At 40.0% G+C, this 22770-nt stretch overlaps 1 long non-coding RNA gene across 1 annotated transcript; it reads left to right on the top strand.

The window, feature by feature from the left end:
- Positions 1-6581: 6581 nt before the first annotated feature.
- On the top strand, positions 6582-22770 carry LOC113632375 (uncharacterized). Its single transcript, XR_003437785.1, has 4 exons — positions 6582-9667; positions 11209-11445; positions 11551-11660; positions 22646-22770. It is a non-coding gene; the product is annotated as an uncharacterized LOC113632375 (long non-coding RNA).

Genomic DNA, 22770 nt, shown 5'->3' with positions numbered 1-22770 from the left:
TTGAGCTCCTTATCTGGTCAATTCTTATCTCCGTTTCACTTTCATTTCATTCTCTGAGATTTTTTCTTGTTCATTTGTTTGGAAGGTATTCCTTAGTTTCCTTATTTTGCCTAATTCTCTGTGTTTGTGTCTGTGTATTAGATATATCAGCTACATCTTCCAGACTCAAAAGGGTGTCCTTATGTAGAATATGTCCTGTGGGTCCCAGTGGCACAATCCCCCGGCACCAGAACCAGGTGCTCCAGGGGTATCCCCTCTGTGGTCTGCATGTGCCATTCTATTGTGGGTGGGCCATGATTGCTGCAGGCATGCTGACATGTGGGGCCAGCCCCTTGGAGTGGGAGCTGCTTTGAAGGGGCACTTGTGCTAGCTGGGGCTGCCCACCAGGTGGGGCAGAGCAGGAGTTACTTTGGAGGGGCTGACCAGGACAGGTGGGAAGTCGCTGCAGTGGGGCACAGAGTGTTAGGTAGCTTGATGGAGAGCAACAGAAATTGCACCTGCCAACACTGGGCCAACTATGTGGAAGGAGAGTTTTTTTTTAAAAAAGGCAGCTGTCAGCACTCTCATCCCCAGAGAAAGTTCTACCAGATCCCAGCCCCTCCAGCATATACCCTAAAATTAGTCAGTGAATTTCTTTCTCATATGACCCAGGCACTTTTGAAGCTGCTGCCTCTGCACTGGTATTCCAAGCAAGTGAGTTTGTTCAGGAGCCCTTCAAGAGCAGAGTCTTGGTTTCCCACAGCCCTCTGGTTCTGTTAGATGTTTGTATTTGTTTCTCATTAAGAATCAAGTCAAATACTGGGGGAAGAAATACATATATATATATATATATATATATATATATATATATAACAAAAATTAATTCATTTATTTAAATTCATTTTTTGTTAGCAAATAGAATAGGAATGTAAACTTCTTGGATTTTATTCCCCAGGAGTTATCAATGGGGTTTTTTTTTTCTTTTTTGGCTGCATTGGGTCTTTGTTGCTGCATGTGGGCTTTCTCTAGTTGTGGCGAGCAGGGCCACTCTTGGTTGAGGTGAGTGGGCTTCTCATTGCAGTGGCTTATCTTGTTGCAGAGCACAGGCTCTAGGCTCGCGGGCTTCAGTAGTTGTGGCACACAGGCTCAGTAGTTGTAGCTAGTGGGCTAAGAGCACAGGCTTAGTAGTTGTGGTACACGGGCTTTGTTGTTCTGTGCATGTGGGATCTTCCCGGACCAGGGCTTGAACCTGTGTCCCCTGCATTGGCAGGTAGATTCTTAACCACTGTGCCACCAGGGAAGCCCCTATCAATGGATTTTTAAGCCAGCTAAAGAAAGGCAATTCTTGAGGGGAGAAGTCAAGATGATGGTGTGGGACACAATCCCACTCATTGGAAAAAAAAAAAAAATGAGATGGCAAAAAAATATGTCACAGATGAAAGAGCAAGGTAAAAACCTACAAGACCAAATAAATGAAGAGGAAATAGGCAATCTACCTGAAAAAGAATTCAGTGTAATGATAGTAAAGATGATCCAGAATCTTGGAAATAGAATGGAAGCATGGATTGAGAAAATACAAGAAATGTTTAACAAAGATCTAGAAGAACTAGAAAACAAACAGAGATGAACAACACAGTAACTGAAATGAAAAATACACTAGAAAGAATCAATAACAGAATAACAGAGGCAGAAGAATGAATAAGTGAGCTGGAAGACAAAATGGTGGAAATAACTGCCAAGAAGCAGAATAAACAAAAAAGAATGAAAAGAATTGAAGACAATCTCAGAGACCTCTGGGACAAAACTAAGGGCACCAACATTCGAATTATAGGGGTCCCAGAAGAAGAAGAGAAAAAGAAAGGGTCTGAGAAAATATTTGAAGAGATTATAGTCGAAAACTTCCCTAACATGGGAAAGGAAATAGCCACCCAAGTTCAGGAAGCACAGAGAGTCCCATACAGGATAAACCTGAGGAAAAACACACCAAAACACATATTAATCAAACTAACAAAAATTAAATTCAGAGAGAAAATATTAAAAGCAGCAAGGAAAAAACAAAAAAATAACATACAGAGGAATCCCCATGAGGTTATCAACTGACTTTTCACTCTTCAGGCCAGAAGGGAGTGTCAGGATATACTTAGAGTGATGAAAGAGCAAAGCCTACAACCAAGAATACTCTACCCAGCAAGGATCACATTCAGATTCGATGGAGAAGTCAAAAGCTTTACAGACAAACAGAAGCTAAGAGAATTCAGCATGACCAAACCAGCTTTATAACAAATGCTAAAGAAACTTCTCTGGTGGGAAACACAAGAGAAGAAAAAGACCCACAAAAACAAATCCAAAACAATTAAGAAAATCGTAATAGGAACATCCATATTGATAATAACTGTGAATGTAAATGGATTAAATGTCCAAACAGAAAGACACAGACTGGCTGAATGGATACAAAAACAAGGCCCATATATATGCTGTCTACAAGAGACCCACTTCAGACCTAGGGACACGTACAGACTGAAAGTGAGAGGATGGAAAAAGATATTCCATGCAAATGGAAATCAAAAGAAAGCTGGAGTAGCAATAGTTGTATCAGATAAAATAGACTTTAAAATAAAGACTGTTACAAGAGAAAAGGAGGGACACTACATAATGATCAAATGATCAATCCAAAAAGAGGATATAACAATTATAAAAATTTATGCACCCAACATAGGAGCACCCATTGGGCAAATGATAACAATCATGAAAGGAGAAATCGACAGTAACACAGTCATAGTAGGGGACTTTAACACACCACTTACACCAATGGACAGATCATCCAAACAGAAAATAGATAAGGAAACACAAGCTTTAAATGACACAATAGACCAGATAGATCTAATTGATATTTATAGAACGTTACACCCTGAAGTGGCAGAATACACTGTCTTATCAAGTGCACGTGGAATATTCTCCAGGGTAGATCACATCTGGGGTCACAAATCAAGCCTTAGAATATTTAAGAAAATTGAAATCATACCAAGCATCTTTTCTGACCACAATGCTATGAGATTGGAAATCAATTACAGGAAAAAAAACTGTAAAAAACACAAATACATGGAGGCTAAACCATGCGCTACTAAATAACCAAGAGATCACTGAAGAAATCAAGAAATGAAAAAATACATAGAGAAAAATGACAACGAAAACACAAGGGCACAAAACCTATGGGAAAAGCAGTTTAAGAGGGAAATTTATAGCAATTCAGTCTCACCTCAAGAAACAAGAAAAGTCTCAAATAAACAATCTAACCCTGCACTTGAAACAACTAGAGAAAGAAGAACAAAGAAAACCCAAAGTCAGTAGAAGGAAAGAAATCATAAAGATCAGAGCAGAAAACCCAAAGTCAGTAGAAGGAAAGAAATTATAAGGATCAGAGCAGAAGTAAATGAGGTAGAAACGAAGAACACAAGAGCAAAGCTCAATAAAACTAAAAGCTGGTTCTTTGAGAAAATGAACAAAATTGATAAACCCTTAGTCAGACTCATCAAGAAAAAAAGCGAGAGGTTGATAATCAATAAAATAAATGAAAAGGAGAAATTACAATTGACATTGCAGGAATACAGAGGATTATAAGAGACTACTACGAACAACTATATGCCAATAAAATGGACAACCACGAGAAATGGACAAATTCTTGGAAAGGTGCAATTTTCCAAGACTGAACCAGAAAGAATTAGAAAATATAAACAGACCTATCACAAGTAATGAAATTGAAACCATAATTAAAAATCTTCCAACAAACAAAAGTCCAGGACCAGATGGCTTCACAGGTGAATTCTATCAAACATTTAGAGAATAGCTAACACCGATCCTTCTCAAACTCTTCCAAAATATAGCAGAGGGAGAAACACTCCCAAATTCATTCTATGAAGCCACCATCACCCTGATACCAAAACCAGAAAAAGATATCACAGAAAAAGAAAATTATAGACCAATATCACTGATGAACATAGATGCAAAAGTCCTGAACAAAATACTAGCAAACAGAATCCAACAGCACATTAAAAGGATCACACACCATGATCAAGTGGGCTTTATCCCAGGGATGCAAGGATTCTTCAATATACACAAATCAATCAATGTGATACACCACATTAACAAACTAAGGAATAAAAACCATATGATCATCTCAATACATGCAGAAAAAGCTTTTGACAAAATTCGACACCATTTATGATAAAAACTCTCCAGAAAATGGGCATAGAGAGAACCTACCTCAACATAATATAGGCCATATATGACAAATGCATAGCAAGCATCATGCTCAATGGTGAAAAACTGAAAGCATTTCCACTAAGATCAGGAACAAGACAAGGATGTCCACTCTCACCACTCTTATTCAACATAGTTTTGGAAGTTCTAGCCACAGCAATCAGAGAAGAAAAAGAAATAAAAGGAATACAATTTGGAAAAGAAGAAGTAAAACTGTCACTATATGCCGATAACATGATACTATATATAGAAGATCCTAAAGATGCCTCCAGAAAACTACTAGAACTAATCAATGAATTGGTAAGGTTGCAGGATACAAAATTAATGCACAGAAATCTCTGGCATTCCTATACACCAACAATGAAAAATCAGAAAGAGAAATTAAGGAAACAGTCCCATTGACCACTGCAACAAAGAGAATAACATACCTCAGAATAAACCTGCCTAAGGAGGCGAAAGACTTGTACTCAGAAAACTATAAAACACTGATCAGTAGAAATCAAAGATGACATAAACAGATGGAGAAATATCCCATGTTCTTGGATTGGAAGAATCAATATTGTGAAAATGACTGTTCTATCGAAAGCAATCTACAAATTGCAATCCCTATCCAACTACCAATGGCATTCTTCACAGAATTAGAACAAAAAATCTTACAATTCATATGGATACACAAAAGACCCCAAATAGCCAAAGCTATCTTGAGAAAGAAAAACGTGGTTGGAGGAATCAGGCTCCTGACTTCAAACTATACCACAAAGCTACAGTAATCAAGACAGTATGATACTGGCACAAAAACAGAAATATAGATCAGTGGTACAGGATAGAATGCCCAGAGATAAACCCAGCCACATATGGGCACCTAATTTATGACAAAAGAGGCAAGAACATACAATGGAGAAAAGACAGCCTCTCCAGTAAGTGGTGCTGGGAAAACTGGACAGCTACATGTAAAAGAATGAAATTAAAACACTGTACACAAAAATAAACTCCCAATGGATTAAAGACTTAAATGTAAGCCCAGACACTATAAAACTTTTAGAAGAAAATATAGGAAAAACACTCTTTGATATAAACCACAGTAAGGTCTTTTTTGACACACCTTCTAGAGTAATGGAAATAAAAACAAAAATAAACAAATGGGACTTAATTAAACTTAAAAGCTTTTGCACAGCAAAGGAAACCATAAACAAGACAAAAAGACAACCCTCAGAATGGGAGAAAATATTTGCAAATGAAACAACAGACAAAGGATTAATCTCAAAAATATACAAACAGCTCATGGAGCTCAATATCAAAAAAACAAACAATCAAGTTTAAAAATGGGTGGAAGACCTAAATTGACATTTCACCAAGGAAGACATACAGATTGCAAGAGGCACATGAAAAGGTGCTCAACATCACTAATTATTAGAGAAATGCAAATCAAAACTACAATGAGGTATCATCTCACACAGGTCAGAATAGCCATTATCAAAAAAGCTAGAAACAGTAAATGCTGGAAAGGGTGTGGTGAAAAGGGAACCCTCCTACACTGTTGGTGGGAATGTAAATTGATACAACCACTATGGAAAACAGTATGGAGGTTCCTTAAAAAACTAAAAATAGAACTACCATATGACCCAGCAATCCCACTACTGGGCATATACCCTGAGAAAACCATAATTCAAAAAGAGACATGTACCAAAAGTTCATTGCAACACTATTTAAAATAGCCAGGAAATGGAACAAACCTAGATGTCCATCGACAGATGAATGTATGAACAAGATGTGGCATGTATATATAATGGAATATTACTCAGTCATAAAAAGAAACGAAATTGAGTTATTTGTAGTGAGCTGGATGGACCTAGAGTCTGTCATGCAGAGTTAAGTATGTCAGAAAGAGAAAAACAAATACTGTATGCTAACACATATATATGGAATCTAAAAAAAAAAGGTACTGATGAACCTAGTTGCAGGGCAGCAATAAAGAGGTAGACATAGAGAATGGACTTGAGGACATGGGGTGGGAGGGTGAATCTGGAGTGAAGTGAGAGTAGCATCAACATATGTACACTACAGAATGTAGAATAGTTGGCTGGTGGGAAGCAGCAGCATTGCACAGGGAGATCAGCTTGGTGCTTTGCAATGACCTCGAGGGGTGGGATAGGGAGGATGTGGGGGAGGCTCAAGAGGGAGGGGATATGGGGACGTGTTTATGCCTATGGCTGATTCACTTTGTAGTGCAACAGAAACTAACACAGTATTGTGAAGAAATTATACTCCAATAAAGATCTATTTAAAAAAAAGGCAATTCCTGGGAGAATTAAAATATTGCAAGTGATAACTTAAGGCCAAATAATCCATGCATATATATACTTGACTCTGTTGCAACAAATGCTGTTATTGGCAAAGCCACTTTGATATAGACAAGACTCTTCACTCTTTTATTCTTTCCGAGATTTTTCTCTCTGGGGTGTGTATGTCAGAGGCCTGAAATGAAAGTGAAAGTAGACTTACTTCTTTCCGCATTTCTGTCTCTTCTTCCTTCCCTCTTTTCAACCCAATCACCAAATATTTATGTTCTGAGCACTGGGCTAGGTGCCAGGGAACAAGAGATGAGTAAGATACAGTCCCTGATCAAGGGCTTTCCCATCTAGTGGGAAAGACAGAATAAATAAATACAAGAAATAAAGTGTTGTAGGCTCTCTGATAAAAGTATGTACCTCTAGGGAAAAGGTAAGAAGCAGTTATATGTAGGAGGATCTGACAAGTTTACAGGTAAAATGATGGTTGCAATGATTATGAGCTTGTACTTGCCAAGTAGACGAAGTGAGAAGAGTGTTCCAGAAAAAAGCAGCAGCCCAAGAAAAGTAAAGAGAATCAAAATGATAAGTGAATGCAGGATGGTTTAGATAGTTTTGGTGTGGCTGGAGTATGAGGTGAATGTGGGCATAGTAAAGAGAGAGACACCAAAGAGATAGACTGAGATGGTTTTGAATAGCTTTGACATTTTAGAAATCTGGAGTTTGTGCTAAAGAGAAAAGAAACCTATAGAAGGATTTCTTGTTTATTTTAGTGATATCCTTCTTGCAGCCAAGTGGAAGACAGTTTGCAGAGAGGCCCATGCAGAAGGAAGGGTGAGGAGGGAGACTTTCAATAATTCAAGCAAAGGTGAAGATCTAGACTAAGGCAGTAGCTAAAGCAATAGAGATAGAGGAATAAGTGCAAAATGAAGATTATTTAAACAGGCTTTATCAGTATCAACTTAGTGGAAAGCAAAGGGGCTATCAGGAATTGTTTTTTCCTGTGTCCACCAAGAGTAGAAGGCAAGTAGCCTGAATTCTCTACTTTTTAAATAATAATTGGTTGTGGTTCAGTGATCACTTCTTTATATAAAAGACAAGAAAATATTTTCTCTGTAATTTCTCTATATGGCAGGGTGTCTTTAGGTGGTTTTTCTTTCTCTCTCTCTCTCTCTCTTTCTGTTACTTTTTCTTGTTGCTGTTCGTATCTTACAGAGTTCATGCTGGCAGAGGGAGTTTGGGCTAATTTGGAAAAAAAAAAGAATTGACTTCTTTGTATATATATTCATTCACTCAACATCTACATAGCATCTGCACTGTGTCCCTGGGGATATGAAAATAAAATGATCTGATCCATGGCCTTGACTTAAAGACTTTACACATAATGGAGAGAACATATAGGAACTGCTACTGAATAATAATAAAATAACCTCCATAATGGAGGTATGTATGAACTGCAGAGGAACACAGGAGAAAGTAAATGCTTGAGGCCAGAATTGAAAAATGAATAGTTTGCCGTGGGGAGGGGAAGCCAGACAGAATGAAGACATCTTATATTCAAGATTTCAGACAAATAAGTGAAGTAAGAACAAATGTTTCAGAATGACCTGGGGGAAAATGGTAAGAGATGAAGCCACTTAAAGTAGGTAGGCAGGAGCCAGGTTATGGAGGGCTCTTCAAGACAAAATATTCAAGAGTTATGACGTGATCAGAACTGCATGTGCAGAGAAAAGAAAAGAACTAGCATGAGTCAGGTATGTGCTAGCACTGTGATGAGTGCCGTAGGTAGAGTATCTCAGGCTGATGAGTGAGAAGAACAGAGTTTTGAAACTAAACAAACCTGAGTTCAGATCCTAGATTTTCTTAATTTTAAGAGTTCAAGTTCTTCAAATATCTATCCTCTTCAAAATGTTTAACATGTAATTTGTATAGTTATTATAAAGAACAGATGTTAGCTGTAAAGTGTATAACATATAGATGTAATTATATTATTACTACCAAGAAACACTGTTAGAGTTGAAATTCAAACCCATGCTTGATTCCAAAGAATACATATGACACAAGCCTTACTGAATCAGAATGTTGCAGCTCCTTGGACTGCTTGGTTGAGCAGTGGGTATATAACTCATTCCGAGTCACCAGTTACCCTTGAGAATTATATGGGAGACAAGGTCTATTTTTCTGATAGATTTAGAGCAAGGAGAATGTGAACCTAGAAATCCTTGTCATCTTTTGCCACCATGAAGCATGAACTGGCCAGGAAGTCAAGCCAGAATCGAGGGAGACAGAGTCAAGAAAGTGATAGTAAGTCCTGGTTCAGTTGGATGAACCGAAGTTAAATGAAGTTAGCTCTGACTATGATTTTTTTTTGTTTTTAGGTAAAGGAGCTAAGTAATAATAACAACCACAATAATAAAACTAACTTTTGGCTTAACTCAGCATGAATTGAGTTTTCAGTCACCTGTATGCAAGAATACTGAATAATAAAATTGGAATTAGCAACATAGAAGCTGCCTTTGGAACAGAAATACTGTAGGGGTGGGAAGGACTGTAATCAATAAGGGAAAGGACTAAATATTCGAAAGTAGAGACAGTTCATGTAGATCGCTTGTTCTAGAAGCTGAGCTATTAAAAAAAAAAACTTTTTTAAAGGAGATGGTGCGGTAGGTGGATTTTAGGCAGAGATGAGGAAGTCTTCATTCCTAAGATGGGAGAGCCTTGAGCATGTTTGTAGATTAGGGAAAGATGCCAGTGGAAAGGAAAAGGTTGACAGTGCTGAGAAGAGAAGGGGTAATTAATGGAGGAAAGTCCAGGCAGAGACAGGGTATGATGAATATTTCTATTGCCATGAAATCTCTAGTAAGGTCTAGTGTCTGCTCAGATGGTAAATTCTACTAAATATGTGCAATTTTTTATTAAAAAAACATTTTTTTACTTCTTCAGCATGTCTAACTGTATTTTTTATGTCTTCTCTAATCTCTCCTACTTTCCTAAATCCTATGACGTCTTAGAACGCCCCACTCTCCCACTAAAAACAAACATGCAAATAAACAGAACTAAAAAGTCCCTATTCAGACCGGTGGAGATTTTCACAGCCAAAGAATACTTCAGGGTAACTGAAGCAATCTCAGAAGAGTCATTTGGTAAGTTTTTAGGTTCTGCTCTACTTTTTTGACTGCAGTTTTGCACAAGCTGGTGCACAAACACAATGGGAACGAGGATTACGTCAAATGTATGAAAGACATGGCTGGAATCCAATGGGAAAGCCATGCCCTCCGCATTTGGCAGGAGGAGTGTGGGAAGGCAGTGGCTTTGTAAAGTGATGAGTCACACTTGAACAGACTCTCTGGAAGGAATTAGTTCAAGAGAAGGCTGGAGAGCTCCCGGACATGTATGAGTGCCTCGGGCCATTAGCAATATGTGTGTGATCACAGAGAAACAAGGAAACCCTGAGAGCCTTAGCCCTTCTTTCTGGAACCAGCAGAGGAATGTATTCTTGCTTCTTGTGCTCCTGCGCTGGGTGGAAAATCACAGCCCTTCTGTTCTAGTGAGAAAACATTTCACGAGCACTAGTTTTTAGAAAACTTTATCTTGACCCAAGGTATATCATACAGATGTTAAATATGGTCACTGGATAAAGAAAGCCATGACTCTGAAGAAAAGATTAATCCAAGTTCATCCGGGCCACAAAATTAATGAGCTTGAGAAAGACTGGGCAAGAGATGGGTGAGAGAGAAGAAACCTGTTTGTTTAACTCGGAATCAATCATCAAAAAACAAGCATCTGACGGGCAGCAAGTGACTAGCCTATAGACACACCCTAAAATAATAACCAGGCAAAGAACAAAACCAAATTTAAATAGCAAACTTACCTATTGAACAACATTATAAATATCAAATGCCACGTATCAGGAATCAAAATTTCCTATTTCTTGTGGTGGTAAACTGTTCACTATTTCAGGCCTTGAGCAGAGATGGGCTATCTTTTTGCGATAATATTAAAAATAAATAAATATAAATATCTGTATACATAAATAACAGCTATTCTTCCGATTCTATTTGTGGTACCTTTTCATGGTAATCATATACCTTTGAACAGCAGTAGGAAAATTCTGGTCTTACAACAATGCGTTACATTTTGAGCTTGTGACGTAGAATAATACAACTCTTTGTGATACTCTTGAGTGCTCAGATTTGACCAGAGAATAAAAAATGGTTAGGCTTTTGTAGGCCGAATTATCAAAATGTGACCTAAATCCCCACAAATTGGTTTTTTAAGTGAAGCGCCCTGAAATCAATATAATTCAGTAGCAGATAATGCAACTGAGTTTGCCCTTTGGTTCATAAAGTATCATTTTGTTTCTGAAGCATTAAGGGACAGATCAGGAAACAGAATTGGTTTCATGCCGTCTAAAACGGATAGAGAACTGCTAGGATAGAGGCAGTTGAGAAAGGGCGTCAGAAAAGGGCTTTGGAGTGTGTTAAAACCGCAGCTCATTTCTAGCTGTTAAAATATAAAGCTTAGTGTTTTTTCATTTCAGAAGACCAAAAGTACTTGGAGGGGCAGGGGAGGGGAGACAGAGCCCTCCTAGTTCTGGGCACTTTCGGCGGAGGCACAAAGCCTGTACAACCCAATTGTAATAAAATGACTCGACCATTTCATTATTCCACTTTCATTGGCTTAGGAGAATAACCTTGACACTAGGTTACTGTGGAATTGAAGTTTCCACAAACTGTTAACATCTCCGCCGTGTGACTAGAATGATGTCAGTAGATCCAGTGGTTGAGGCCGACCGTGAACAGCGAAGGGATGTCCTCTAATCGCAGTGGAAGTGACGGGCTCGTTTGGCTTTGACTTTTAAAAATTGCCAGAGAAGAGTGTTCTTTGTCTCCTGCTGCTTGAAAGGAGCTGGAAGCTGTAGGTACGTGAGAGCTGATTCTCTCCAGTCTCCCTTTGCATGAAAGTTCTTGGCCCTTTGCCTGGTTTACTTTACAATTTGTATGACCTCATTATTCTTTTCCTCTAGTGTCCTGCCCTGAAGAGCTTTTTCTGAATGTGATTTTTTCTGTCTCTGTCTTCAGAGTTGACCACGCAGAAATCTAATAAAGAATGTCAAAGTGCTGCCTCCACGATATGGTAATAGTGACTTCTGCTTGGGGATCACAATCTATTATTAATGCAGGACTTCTGCGGAGGCCTTTGGAAAAAAGTCCGTTACAATATGTTTTGCCCATTCTACAGATTTAAAAACTGAGGTACGTTAGAAAATGAGCAATTCTAATGGTCATGTGCCAAAATATTACAGTAAGTAAAAAGAGTTGACAATGGCTTCATCCATCAATTCTAATTCCCACACTGACTTTGTAAATTAAATGTCATTGTTTCCATTTGCTGCCTAGTCCCAGGGCTAGCATTTGACTCAATGCCTGTCTGCTTCCAAAACTTGGTTTTAGTCACATCACACAGATTAGGCTCCCAATTGATTTAATAATTTTATTACATGTTTAAGTAGAACATTAAGTTTTCAAAAGCATTTTATTAACTTGTACTTTGTCCTCACAAGAATCTTTTGCATTTAATAGGGATTACTAACTCTTTCTTACAGATGAAGAAACCAAGGTAAATAGAGACCCTTTGACCTGCTACAAATGTTAACCACGTTCATTATAGAAATTAGAATTCAGGTCTCTGTATTGAAAGGCTGTGTCATTTACGTTAGATCACATTGTCTATTTTTGAGTGTTTATTTTGCGATAGACCCAAAGCAGTTAAGGTCAATGATATATGTATCAGGATTTCCACAAATAACCACCTAACTTTACATGACGTTACTAAAGCTGTAGGTAAGAGGGGCTATTGGACATTGTGAGAAAAATGCGATTATAAGTTTTCTGAGAGCAGAAACCGTACATCCCCAACTACTAGCACACGGCCTGGTAAATAGTAGGTACTCGATAAGTGGTTGCTGAATGAGTGAAGAATGACTTAATTACATTTAGAGATTGAGAGGGATTGCTAATGAGGAAACATAAAAACTGAGTAGGCAACATTAGTTTATAGGTAGAATTGTAAAGCTACAACTTTTCAGCTTGTCTGTGAGGCTCACTGATAAAAAAAAAAAAGCGAGAGTATATACCCGCTCTCAAAAGATTTCTCTGGGAATATATGGTCTGAGAAATATTTTTTATTATTTATTTATTTATTTTTGCGGTACACGGGCCTCTCACTGTTGTGGCCTCTCCTGTTGCGGAGCACAGGCTCCGGACGCGCAGGCTCAGCGGCCATGGCTCACGGGCCCAGCCGCTCCACGGCATGTGGGATCTTCCCGGACCGGGGCACGAACCCGTGTCCCCTGCATCGGCAGGCGGACTCTCAACCACTGCGCCACCAGGGAAGCCCTGAGAAATATTTTTTAATTCGACTATGTACGTCATACCAAATTCATCTATACACTGAAAATCCCACTAGGCTTACCAATGGTGTCTCTCTCTCTGCCCACCCTCAAAATGGCCTTATATCCCTAAGGATTTGTTAATTCTTTTGATCAATAATTGAATAACTTTCCTTGAGTGCCTACAATGTGTTAATCATGGTTCTAACTACTGGAGATATAGCAGTAAACAAAATAGAGAAAAATTCTTCCTTCATATACTGTACATTCTAGTGTGGAAAGAGAGAATCAATAATAAGTTAAATACATGCTATGTCAAATGGGGATGGCAACAATGGAAAAAGATAAAAGCAGCTTATGGAGTGCCTGTGTGTGTGTGTGTATGTGTGTGCCTTTGCATGTGTGCACATGTGCAGTTATAAGTACAGTGCTATGGGAGGTCTCACATACAAGATGATATCTGACCAAAGATATGAAGGAGGTGAGAGAGATGTAGACACTTAGTGGGGTGGGAGAAGCATTTTTGAATGGAATATTATTCAGCCATGAAAAAGGAGGAAATCTCGCCATTTGCAACAACATGGATGAATCTTGAAAGCAGTGTGCTAAGTAAAATAAGCCAGCTGGAGAAACACAAACACTGCATGGTATCACTTATATGTGAATTATTTCTTTGCAAAGTCAAACTCATAGAAATAGAGAGTAGAAAAATCACTGCCAGAGGCTGAGAAAAATAGATACAGGAGAAAATAAAAAAGGACAAAAGAAAAAGCTAAAACAAAGACTGTGAAAGAGCACCCAGTAAAGTAGGAGGAGAAGCAGGAGAATTTTCTACCTGAAAGCCAAGTGATAAAAGTGTTTAAAAAGATCGAGCAATGGTGCCAAATGTTTCTTCACAATCATGGAACAACTGATAACAAATGTTGCTTAACAATCATGGCAAGAGAACTGATTAAAAGCTTTAACAATGGGAGACTATTCCTGACTTCAGCGAAAGCTGTTACAGTGGAGAGATGAGGCCAAAAAGCCTCATTGGTTTGAGTTAGAGACTAGAAAGAGAGGAATTGAAGGCAAAAATAAATATCCAATGTTACATTTCAGAAAAGCAGAGAAATGGGGCAGTAACTGGAGAGGACTGAGGTGACTGGAATAAGGAGGGGGTTGGGTTGCATACGCGGATGGTGTAAAATTCTAATCTGGGTGGGTTTAAGGGAGACAGAGGGAGAAGAGACAGAAAGTGTCAGTGTGAGGAACACCCACCAGCCTCCACACCCTGGGGTAGTAGGACGGTGGGAGAGAAACTAGCCAGCGTGTCAGGGGTCTGAGTGGAAATGGGCCTTCTCGGTTGGAGTGAAAAAAGTGAAGGGAAACCTCACTGCCATATTTTTTAAATTAATTTTTAATGGAGTATAGTTGATTTGCAATGTCATGTTAGTTTTAGGTGTACAGCAAAGTGAGTCAGTTATACATATATCCACTCTTTTTTAGATTCTTTTCCCATATAGGTCATTACAGAGTATTGAGTAGAGTTCCCTGTGCTCTACCGTACGTTCTTATTAGTTATCTATTTTATATATAGTAGTGTGTGTATGTCAGTCCCAATCTCCCAATTTATCCCTCCCCCATTTCCCCCTTGGTGACCATCAGTTTGTTTTCTACATCTGTGACTCTATTTCTGTTTTGTAAATAAGTTCATTTGTACCATTTTTTAAATTTCTCGCTGCCACATTTGAAGACGTACGGTATTTTCCAGGTAACTGATGCTTTAGTCCAGAGGGTCTGGCGAAATGGTTCCAGGAACTGAAGAATGACAAGAGGTGAGGATAGGGTAGGAGATATACAGAGCCGTGTAGGTTTGGGGTCCCAGAGATGGGTGATAACCTAGGAGTCAAGGGCTTCTTGTGACTGAGATGAATAACGATAATACACCTAAAAGGATTAAACGTGATGGGCTTAAAGCAAATTCGAGGGACAAGGTTGTGAGTATTGGAGACAAGGGAGGAGGAGATGGCAGTATCGCTCAGAGTATGAAGAGCACGGGGACGGGGCGGGGGTGTTACATGACATCTGTGAACGCCAAATATCGATATTTCCTTTTTTTCTAGGTGGTAGACTTTTAGGCTTTTTTCCTGACTCTGATCTCATACTGTGCTATAATCGCTGTTAAGTAACTATTTGTCGACAAAAAAGAATTGAAGAATTACATTATTCCGGGAGACGCTAAAATGCCGAATGAGACTTCATCCTAAATGGGATGGAGTAACTTGTGAGCGGCCAGGACTCCTATTAAGAGCAACGAGAAAAGCCAGATAAAATGATAACCTGTTTGACAATGTCAGAGGATGCAGAAGAAATAAACCCTGGAAAGACTAACGTGGGAGACTTAGATTTGAAGTACCCATCATGCGATGGATATTCTCCCTAGGACAATGGCTGGATTCTGGGGATGTGTAGTGTTGAGACAGCAAACTAACTGGTGTTCAGTGTCTAATAGTTCTTGAAACGTCTGGTGATTACCCACCTTTTTTGGGTATACAGTCACCAAAGTGAATAACCATAGGTCCCTTTAGGAGAGGTCTAAGGGAATTGCCACAGTATATACCTCCAGGGTATCACACAGTCCTTCCTCCTAGGGATCCCTAGGACCCAGTCAGTGGGCTCCAAATCTGAAAACGGTCTCAGATCTGACAACCAAGCAAGGAATTGTGATATTTTATTGGGCAACTTCCCTCATCTCCCTACCTTTCCATTCTTGCTGTTGTGCTGTGGTGGTGGTTGATTTTGAGCAGAACTTCTGTGGCCTGCCTATTTCTCTTGTTCTCGAGGACAACATGCTCTAGTCCTCGTGTACACAGTTCCCTGTGGGTCAAGTCTCCTGGGCTCCTCCTTAGCTCATGCTCTGACCTTTCTGCTCTTTATGGTGATTACAGCCTCCTAGCTGATTGTAGCTAAGCCTCGTCACCTGGTCTTTATGCTTGCAGTGGCGGCCCAAACATTATCCTTATGGCTGTTCATGCACCCAGCTCTGGGACTACCTCTCCTACTGTCATTCCTAACTTGCAGAGGAGCCCCACCTCTGAACTTCATAGGATGATTGGGCCCCTCATGCCAGTGCATGGCTGACGGCCTTGGTGAACGCGTGATTCTCTGGGCCTTCTCATGGAATGTGATCATCTGATGGGTCTCTGGTCTTACCTACTATATCCATTCCAGCATGTCCATTTCTCTTAGCCTCTTTTTTCCTTACTATACCAAATGCAAGTGCAATTCAGGCATTTCTACTTTGTCGAGAGTTCACCATCTTGTTTTTCTGACTTTTAAGAGCCCAGCAGTGAGTTTACCCCATCCTCGGGCATCCTAGCTCCTAACTAGGGCATTAAGTCCCATGTCTCGAAAAAGTACACTTAAGTAAATCAGTCCTTGCTTATCTAGTCCTACATTGTCTCCCTTGATCAAGCACCATCAGAATCTAATCTCAGTAGTACTCACAGGGTTCACTGTTCCATTATGGCTAATTCTTGCCATCTTTTACATTTATAAAGTTTTCCTCCCTTTTGAGGCCTAGCATGTCCCCTGCCAGGTGATGCTGTGATTTAACTCTAGTTATCAGCCTAGCAGCCATGAGAGGAAGTGAGGGCAGATCCTGAGGGACACACCTGATATTTCCCAGGAGCAAAACTTCAGCAGCATCTTCTCACATAGCAGAAGTGCTGGCTCTTGCAAAGGAAGGATGAGCTACTTCTGCAAGCCCAAAGCGTTCAGGGGGAGCTGCAGAGTCCACGCCCTCAGGGGAAGGCATCCAGATGTTTCCATCTCATGTTTCAGGGTCTCAGGTTTTAGCTGCCAGGGCCATGACCTTCACATGACAGGTCTGCTTTGCCTGAGCTTTCCCACTTGTATGGAATGCTGCAGCTCCAACAGATAAGTCTTCAGCCTGTCACTCAACTGGGTGGTCCTCCCAACACAGGTGCTGGGGGCTCGGTGAAATCTACCCAGCCTGACGGAGGGCTTCTCTGCCTCTCATACTTAGCTACTAACTGCTTGTTAAGAGTCTTCAGTCTCTCTGCAGGGTGTCAATATAACTCAACAAAACCCAGCTGATTCTGCTGTGTTTTTCAGCATTTTCCTCCCTGCCCCTTCCATGTGTTTCAAATACCTGATTCATCACACCTGCTACAACATTCTTTTCCACCGGATCATTTTCCCAGGTCACCACCAGTGAAACCAGGCAACTGAGCTGCTATCTGTTGCCAGGAATTATTCAGGCTCACCGTCAGCCAGGATGGTGTCCTCTTTACCTGCTGGGTGTGTGTTCTCCACCTCGCCATCTTGATGCCTGTTTTCTCAGGCTACTCCAGGTACCATTTGTGCTAGTCCAGATACTCCAAGCGGCAGACATCAAGGCAGGAATAAACGTGCAAGAATTTCATCGGGGGAATGCCTATGAGACAAAGGGCCTGGGAAGGCTAAGAGAGCCGGCAGACCACAATGCAAGTCAGAACCCAAGGAAAGAACAGAGGGAAGGAAGTTGGGGTAGAAGGTCCTAGAGCATCCTGCAGTCTAAAGAAGGTTCAGCAAATCTATCGGTGAGTACAGTGGCCCCCCCTTATCCATGAGGGGTGTGTTACAAGACCCCCAGTGAATACCTAAAACCGTGGATAGTATTGAGCCCTGCAAATACTGTTTTTTCCTGTACATACATACCTGTGATAAAGTTTAATTTATAAGTTAGGCACAGTAAGAGATTAACAACAATAATTAAAATAGAACGATGACAACATACTGTAATAAAAGTTGTGTGAATGTGATCTCTCTCAAAATATTGTACTAATTTAATGCCTTTTCCATCTTAACACTAATCACACATTGTGGCCGTACTTTTTGCAGTTTGAGGTCGAACAGCAAAAAAGGAATTTCTTTTTCCTTCTTCACAGTTTTATGGATAGAAGATTTTCTTACCAGAGGTCTTAGCAACCACAGCTAGAATTTTTTTTTCTTTCCTTAACTCGGGAACTTTCACCTTTTTACTTAAAGGAAGTGCTTTACAGCTTCTCCTTGGCATCTCCAAATTACAAGCATCCCTACTCTTGCGTTTTGGGGCTATTATTAAGTAAAATAAGGGTTACTTGAGCACAAGCACTGCGATACTGTGACAATAACCCAATAACCAATACAGCTAGTAAGTGGCTACCAGGCAGGATACACTGAACAAAGTGATGATTCATATCCCAGGTGGGTCAGAGTGAGATTTCATCACGCTAACTCGAAAAGGTGTGCAATTTAGAACCTATGAATTATTTATTTCCGGAATTTTTCATGTAGTATTTTCGGACTGAAGTTGACCACAGGTGAAAAGTGGAACTGCAGGTGAGGGGGGCTACTGTATTTGAGCCAAGGCCAGCTGTCTGAGGAGTTCCATATCTACCAAAAATGAGCCTGCCTCAGAATCCCTGCAGTGATAGGTCATCGGCTGGGATACATGTAGGAAGTGTGGCCATGGTGCTTTACAGCAGCTGGGCCCTCAGTCAGTGAAACCCCCTTTAGATGGAGGTCTGTGAAACGCATTCTCGTGGCCACAACACCTTGCTTTCAGTAGTTTTGACTATTGATTTATTTCTGGTTTACTCAACTCACAAGGCAGAATTTTCAGGAGTGTTAACAGAAACCTTAGTTTTAGTTGGGTTTTTGTTTTTGTTTTCGTTTTTTTTTAGTTGTTTTTTTTTTAACCATTCCCTTCCTCCTCAGCAGTCCCTAAACTCTAAGGTTTGTCTCAGGGCTGTGAGACTTCTGATCTCTGCTTAATATTTTAGCCTTTTACCAGTTGCTTTTTTACTTGGTGTCTCGGCCTCTTGACTAAAGCATGGGGAGCTTAGAAATCAGTGAATACATTGAGGGAAAATTGCACTCAGAACATTGGGTTCACTTCTCTGTAATTCACTTTCCTTCAAGGTATTGGTTTCTCTGGTCCTAGCTGCTTTGGTAGCCCTAAGTACCAGCTTTTATCTCCTCAGGTCAGTGAGACTGTTGCCAGCTCCACAGCGCTTTCTGTTTGACCTCTCTTCCAATGTTAGTTTACCAGCAGATACCCTGATGGAAGAAGGTAGTAGTAAAAACAAACACATCTTAACGCCTTCCCAGTTACCTAGGAGCCAGGCCCTTTAAGTTTTGGCTACCTTGGTTGCTCTCTGATGCCACCATTTATTGTTTGTATTTTATCAAGCTTTTTGAGTTATTCTAGGTGGCAAATTTAGTCTGATACCAGCAATTCAGTCACGGAGGAGTCATAGAATACTTAGTTTAAAAAAATATAAATTATTACCCTTGGAGACCCACTTCCCCCTTAGCTCTTAACATTCAAATCCATCCAGACCAAAGCAAATTAACATTTTCTTCCTGAAGAGAAAATACATTCTCTACAATATTTTTCTCACCATGTCCCTGCTATACTGTGCTTCTTTTATCTTAAAATAAGATAGACTTTGGCAGTTTTTAAATATGGTTGTTCACATTTCTGTGTATGTTGCAAGGCATCCAGTGATATTTTAAACCATTAATAAGCTGTATGTCTGTATGTTGGAAGGAGGCTGGGGGAAGGGCTGTGGAGGTGGATTGTTTCTTAACTACTGTCTTCCTGGGAAAACCTGTTGGTAAAATAATATTTTCATTGAAACTGTGATTTCCATTACACTGAATCTACTGTTTCTCTGATTTCTTAAATGAAAAATGACATGTTTTGTATTAGTAGCAAATACATTAAAAAAATGGAAGCATCAAAGAGATAGGGCATACTTGAAATCTTTCTGAATATAAAGGAAACTATTCTAAGTATACAGTTAACATGTTACACTTCTGAAAATCTGAGCTCTAGAGCAGTTTTCAGAGTTAAAATTTATTTGCTGTGAATCTGTTTCATGTACTTAATAATTGCTCAAGTTCTGTACTTTATAAATATGCTTTTTAAAGCTTTTCTTTTATGGAAATGATTGATTTTTACTTCTATGTACTCACTGATAGATTAATATTTTATTGCTGTGTAATTGCTATCTTTTCGTATCTTCAATAGGAAGGAGTATCTGTTAAACACTGTTTTTCAGTATAACAATGAGAATTAAATTATTTAATATATGTCAAAATTTCTTTTAAAACTGTGAATTAATAACAGTAATAATTATCATTTATAGTAAGTTTTTAATCCTCACAGCAATTCTATAAAGTCAGAGTTTTAATAACCAGGTTAAGTTTACATGCATATAAATGGAAGCGTCAGGAGTCAAAGCCAGGTTGGAACATACACACAGCTGCTCCCGGTTATTCAATCAAACAGTAAATCTAGGTTCTTCTGTGAAGGCATTTTGCAGATGTGGTTAAAGGCATTGATCAGAGCGATCAGAGACATTAACTGAGAACAATCAACGTTATACCATGCGGGAGATGGCCGACATACTCAGAATATCCAGATCAAGTGCTGAAAATCATTTGCACCAGCTTGGTTATGTGAATCGCTTTGACGTTTGGGTTCCACATAGGTTAAGCAAAAAAAAAACCTTCTCGACCGTATTTCCGCACGTGATTCTCTACTGAAACGTAACAACAACGTTCTGTTTTTAAAACAAATTGTGATGGGCGAAGAAAAGTAGATACTGTACCGTAATGTGGAATGGAAGAGATCATGGGGCAAGCAAAATGAACCACCACCAACCCCACGAAAGGCCGATCTTCATGCAAAGAAGGTGATGTTGTGTATACTGTCAGATTGGAAGGGAGTCCTCTATTAAGAGCTCCTTCTGGAAAACCAAACGATTAATTCCAACAGGTACTGCTCCCAATTAGACCAACTGAAAGCGGCACTCGACGAAAAGAATCCAAAATGAGTCAACAGAAAACGCATACTCTTCCATCTTCCTGCGGTATTTACCAGACATTGCACCTTCAGCTTTCCATTTATTTCGGTCTTCACAAAATTCTCTTAATGGAAAAAATTTCAGTTCCCTGGAAGTCTGTAAAAGGCACCTGGGACAGTTCTTTGCTCAGCAAGATAAAAAGTTTTGGGAAGATGGAATTATGAAGTTGCCTGGAAAATGGCAGAAGGTAGTGGAACAAAAGGGTGAATACATTGTTCAATAAATTCTTGGTGAGAAAAAAAAAAAGATGCTAATCAGTTAATTGAACAAGAGATTATCCTGTGTCGGCCTGAATTGATTGGAAGATCTTTAAAATACGCTCAGGTCTTCTCTGAGTGGGACCTCCCACCTGTGGACAAGCTTGGGCTCCTTCCTCTGGATTCCAACTGGCTGGTGACCCTCCCTCTCTGCCTGCCCAACAGGCTTCCACAATTACATAAGCAAATAAACTTATATTTGCTTCTACATATAATCTCCTACTACTTCTGGTTCTGCTTCTCTGGTTGAACCTTGATTAATAATCTTTCCTTCACTGCAAATCTGTTACTTGAGTCTAAACGGTGGTCAAATTCAGAATGAAAATGTGGGGAGGGGAACAGGGAGTTTAAAAATAAGGTGGAGGGAGAGGAGAGCCAAGGGGAGAGTCTTTTTTCTTGTATATTTATGCCTAGATAGTGAACACATTTTTTAAAAGCATGATTTTCCTGTCATTCGAATAACTCATGTTCAACAACTTTTGCCATGTTTTCTAAAATTATATGATACTAAATAAATATAGCTAGTAGATATCAGTATTTATATGGTTAGGCTGTCCTCTTGCTCTCTGTTCATCCCCTGATCGACCAGGCCCTGCTTCACACACAGGACTATCCAATCCTCTTAATTTAAGGCTTCATTAGCCCCTGGTAACTGATGAGCTCACCTGACATCAATTCTCCCTATAAATGGTATCCTCCTCCTCCCCTGAGCAACTAAGATGGCTGCTACATCCTGCCCACTGTCTGCTGCACACCTGGAGTGTCGCTCTAGGTCCCTTTGTGTAAGATTCCTCTGTACAGTAAACTGTTGATGTCTCTGTCACTGTCTCCAAGCTCTTCCTTTGGTCTCCAGACTGGGCAACTACAAGACTTGCAGGCCTGCTGGGTGCAGCCCAACAGTATTGGATTAGTAACAGCAGGAGGTATGACATATCTACATTTTTCAGTGTAAACCCCTGGATTTGAATGCGGAAGTTTTGGAGCACAAGTTTTGTTGCTATTAGAGTTGTACTAGAGAATTCTCCACAGATTATTGTAAACGTACTTTTCTGCAGAGCATTCTCTTATAACCAGCTCAATAGTATCCACGCGAAACAGAATGTCTCTTTTAATTAATGAATACTGACATACAAAATAGCTAATAAAAATACTTTTAGGGACTGAATGTTTGTGTCCACCCCAAATCCATATGTTGAAGCCTTACCCCCCTGTGTGGCTGCATTTTGAGATGGGTCCTTTAAGGAGGTAAGTAAGGTCCAAGAGTGGAGCCTTAATCTAATAGGACTGATTTTCTTATGAAAAGAGGAATAGAGGGCTTCCCTGGTGGGCCAATGGTTGAGAGTCCACCTGCCGATGCAGGGGACGCAGGTTTGTTCTCCGGTCCGGGAGGATCCCACATGCCGCGGGGCGGCTGGGCCCGTGAGCCATGGCCGCTGAGCCTGCGTGTCCGGAGCCTGTGCTCCGCAACGGGAGAGGCCGCAGCAGTGAGAGGCCCGCGTACCGCAAAAAAAAAAAAAAAAAAAGAGGAATAGAGACCAGAGTTCTCTCTCTCTCTCTCTCTCCCCCCTCCAGTGCACAAAGAAGAGGTCATGTGACACACACAGTGAGATGGTGGCTAGCTGCGGGCCAAGAGAGGAGGACTGAGAATAAAACCTACCTTGCTGTCACCTTGATCTTGGACTTTCCAGCCTCCAGAA

This window comes from Aethalodelphis obliquidens, unplaced genomic scaffold, assembly GCF_003676395.1.
Source record: "Aethalodelphis obliquidens isolate GAN/ISIS:26980383/991018 unplaced genomic scaffold, ASM367639v1 scaffold36, whole genome shotgun sequence".
NCBI lineage: Eukaryota > Metazoa > Chordata > Mammalia > Artiodactyla > Delphinidae > Aethalodelphis > Aethalodelphis obliquidens.
This window is presented reverse-complemented; position numbering and strand designations above follow the sequence as displayed.